Source organism: Lipotes vexillifer, unplaced genomic scaffold (genome assembly GCF_000442215.2).
Source record: "Lipotes vexillifer unplaced genomic scaffold, Lipotes_vexillifer_v1.1 scaffold22, whole genome shotgun sequence".
NCBI classification, from domain to species: domain Eukaryota; kingdom Metazoa; phylum Chordata; class Mammalia; order Artiodactyla; family Lipotidae; genus Lipotes; species Lipotes vexillifer.
Window position 1 is genome coordinate 2715624 of NW_006779050.1, and position 3834 is coordinate 2719457.

General features: G+C 35.5%; 1 non-coding gene across 1 annotated transcript; it reads left to right on the top strand.

Annotated features, from left to right (window-relative positions):
• Positions 1-870: 870 nt before the first annotated feature.
• TRNAE-UUC (transfer RNA glutamic acid (anticodon UUC)) lies at positions 871-942 on the top strand. The gene has a single exon. It is a non-coding gene; the product is annotated as a tRNA-Glu (tRNA).
• The last annotated feature ends 2892 nt before the right edge of the window (positions 943-3834 follow it).

The window sequence follows — 3834 nt, forward strand, 5'->3', positions numbered from 1 at the left end:
TCCCTGAGCATCACTTGCAAAATCATTTATCATCAGGTGTTTAACATCCCTTAGAGGACCTCTGTTTCTGGGCCCTCCTAAAGTATATTAAGGAAAACTAGACAACTTTACCATGTTAAGTTTAAAACACAGAATTCTGCTCTTTGCCACTTTAGCTGAAATTTGCCTAGCTGCAAAATCACTTTAGACACATCACCATTTTATAATAGTATCCTATAAATGGAGTCCTCTTACCCAAGGATTCAAGTTGGGTGACTGGGGAAAAGATTAGACATCCATATAGAAAATGATTTTTACTAAAATGCATGAAAACTAAAGGATTCCCTCTTAAAGTTTTATTCTTCTTAATTTACTGCAGACAGGAAGAATGACATCATTTTGAACCAATGAGAGCTCTGGATCCAGATCTCAGAAAGATCAGGACTCTGAAAGGAAAATACCCATGAAAAAGCATTAAGATATCAGAACATATGCATTCATTTGTATTATTTTTTTAGATTACACATATAAGTGATATCATACAGTATGTGTCTTTCTCTGACTGACTTATTTTACTATGTGTAATATTCTCTAGGAATATGCAAAACAGAAACAGACTCATAGATATAGAAAACAAACTAGTGGTTACCAATGGGGAGGGGGAAAGAGGGAGGGGCAAATTACGGGTATGGGATTAAGAGATACAAACTACTATGTATAAAATAGAGAAGCAACAAGATTATATTGTACAGTACAGGGAATTATAGACTTGTAATAACTTTTAATGGAGTATAATCTGTAAAAATACTGAATCGCTATGCTGTACACCTAAAATTAATATAATATTGTAAACCAACTATACTTCAATTAAAATAAAGATATCATGGGAGTTCCCTGGTGGACTAGTGGTTAGGATTTAGCACTTTCACTGTTGTGGCCCAGGTTCAATTCCTGGTTGGGGAACTGAGATCCCTCGAGCCATGCGGTCAAAAAAACACACAAAAAATTAGGTATCAGAACAAATGACCTGTAAAATTAGGATCATTTTCATTGTACCACGAGCTACTTTATGGCCCATAGTATTCCTTCACACTTATATAAAGGAAACTGCTTTTATTTCTTGAAATGTGCCTTTCTTCTATAATCAGATCTTTTATTTATTCATTTTTGAAATTTAGAGGAAAAAGTCAACTGGCTTCCAAGTAATCAGCAGGTCCCAAGCTCAGACATGTTTCCCAAAGAGCGCTTTCCCTATAGCTAAGTTCCATGATTGCAAAAGACAGACAGTAAGAATTTAAAAATAGGTTTAAGTCTTTTCAGAACATTGACACCATCAATCAGCTGTGGAGCTTGTAACAAATCCAAGAATTCTTAGTGCCCTATTCTTTGTTCCTCCTCCATCTCTTAGGCTTGAGTTTTCCCTCCCTTCATTAGTAGAACAATATAATCAGTAGAATGTGTGATTTTAAAACTTTTTTTTCAGTTGTTCGTGATAGGCTTCATGTTGTCATTAATTTCTCTCACTGGGTCCTACTTTACACCAAGGGTAAGTATCTGTGAGTTTCTGGTTAGAATAGGTTTTCATTTTGTGGTCACCAGACAGTTTTCTCTTTGTAAAGTTCCCTTGTGTTTTGATCTTTTTAGCACTCTGAGTTCACTGAAGAGACTTCAACTCCAATTTTAACATCTCCTCTAACTGTTCTTTTTAAAATGTTTATCCCTATCATGTCTCCTTCTGAGAGTTAATTTGCTCTCTTTCTACAAGATTTACTTTTTTCCCCCTTTTCCTTATAATTTACCTCTTAAACAGCTCTTTGGAATAAGAAGCCTAAAGAAAAGACTAACAGGGAACAAATGTCCTTTTTAAAACAAAGACTAAGCCCTATGCCTAGAAAGAATAATAATGTTTATTACAAATTAGCTTTGTGCTACTCTGATCAAAGAATTGGTTTGGGGCATTTTTCATTTCAGGTTAACATCATAATATGCCTCTAATTTCTGTAACAGTACATCTGTATCGTTTGATCTTATTATTTAAAAAAATATGAACTTTGAAAGTGCCAAGGTTCTAATTTCCAAAACTATTTCTTCTATCAGACTGACTTTAATAGAAAACTTAAGTAGCTGGTTATTATGAAAAATTGTATGTATTATTGAATCTTTTTCAAAGTCCATTTAAAAGATTAATCATATTTCAAAACATCTGGGAAGGTAATGATTGAGTAAGTCACTTCTCAGACCCTCAGTTTTCTTATCTGTAAAATGAGGAGGTTGGACCACCTTATCTCTAAAGTCCCTTCCAACCCTAAAAGTCTATGAGGTCAGTGTTTCTTCCCTAGGATTCCTGGATTCTAGAAAAACATCCAAGCACAGGATGTTATATATTCGAATCCTAAACTCGATTTTTTTTTTTTAAGTTCCAATTCCCTCAACTGCCCCTCGTCACCCAAATCAAAATACATTTCCTGGCATATTTGTGATGCCAAAAGCAAACTTGAAATATAAGCTGCTGACAGTCACTAAGATAAGCATTCTGCATGTACTTCCACATGGTTTGCTTAACTGAAGCTTCTGAACCCTAAAATAACACCACAGCAATCTAATCTAGAGATAAAAGGAGGAAAGATATGTAGAGGTCCTCAAGAAAAGAAATACTTCAAAATCAGACTAACTATGGATCAAAACTATGTACTATTACAGAAAATAAATCATGAAACACAAAAGGAAAAAGAGCTATTGCATAATTTGCTTCCAAATAATTTCTCTCTGATATTAAACTAACATGACCAATATTTAAGAAGTAAGAGAAAAAATCCTCCTCTGAAGTCAAAATACCTTTCTTCCTTCCTTCCAACAGTACCATGATAGCAAAATGAAACTACATGAATGGAAGACTTTTCCTTGTACATCTGTAACTTAATAATTTTATCCCAAGTGACAGGAGAAACCTTAAAAGCATTCCTACTGGTTAACAAACACAATTTGAGGCAGAACTCTGCCTTAGGACCACAGTAATTGTCAGGAAGCTTCGCTGATTCCTCATGTTTGCTGTATGTTTTCCAGCAATGTACTTAGCATGTGACATTTATGTGGCTGTACAGTTTCCCCCACTGTTTTCATAGCTCATAAAATGCTTAGGAAGTGTTTATAAAAATTGCTCAAAGAAATTGGGCCACAAAGAACTTGAGCTTTGTGCATCTCAATGGTCCAGCTTTAATTTCATTTTCAAGGAAGGAATATTTTCATTGCAAATGCACTGGTAACATCTTTATTTCAGGTTCCCTTGGAATAGCAAGTATAAGAAGTGGTTCTGCCCAACGTGTATTATTTGGCCATCACCCTGAAATACGTGATGCTCCAATTACTCTTCTCATGAAATCATGCACACAAATGAATCCTCCCTCTTCCCTTAACATCACCCTCCTTTTGTGTGGTCACTTTCAGTTATCTGACTATGCTGGAAAGACATGTCATAAACAGCATAAACACATCTGCAAAGAATCCCTTTGGAAGCCATTGCATGAGCTGTCAAAGCCAAAGTGTACTCTTGGATCTGAAGTCCACTACTTACAAGGGCTGACTTTTAGCCCTATAACATTTGATTTTTTTTTTTCCTACAGGCTGCTAGGGGATGCATGGCCAGAGAAGCATCACAAACAAGATCTCAGTTTATAGCTGTCTGGAGAATCACTGAATCGAGCAGCAACAGCAAAACATTGTAAGTATCAATTTGCCTTTTCTATTTGGTTTTGGTGTTTTACAGGATAGAGTGGTACTGGATAATTTGAGTTTAATTGAATGTGCAGTCTTTGTGCTGAAATGCTGGTTTGGAGCTCTACACTTGGGTCTTATGCT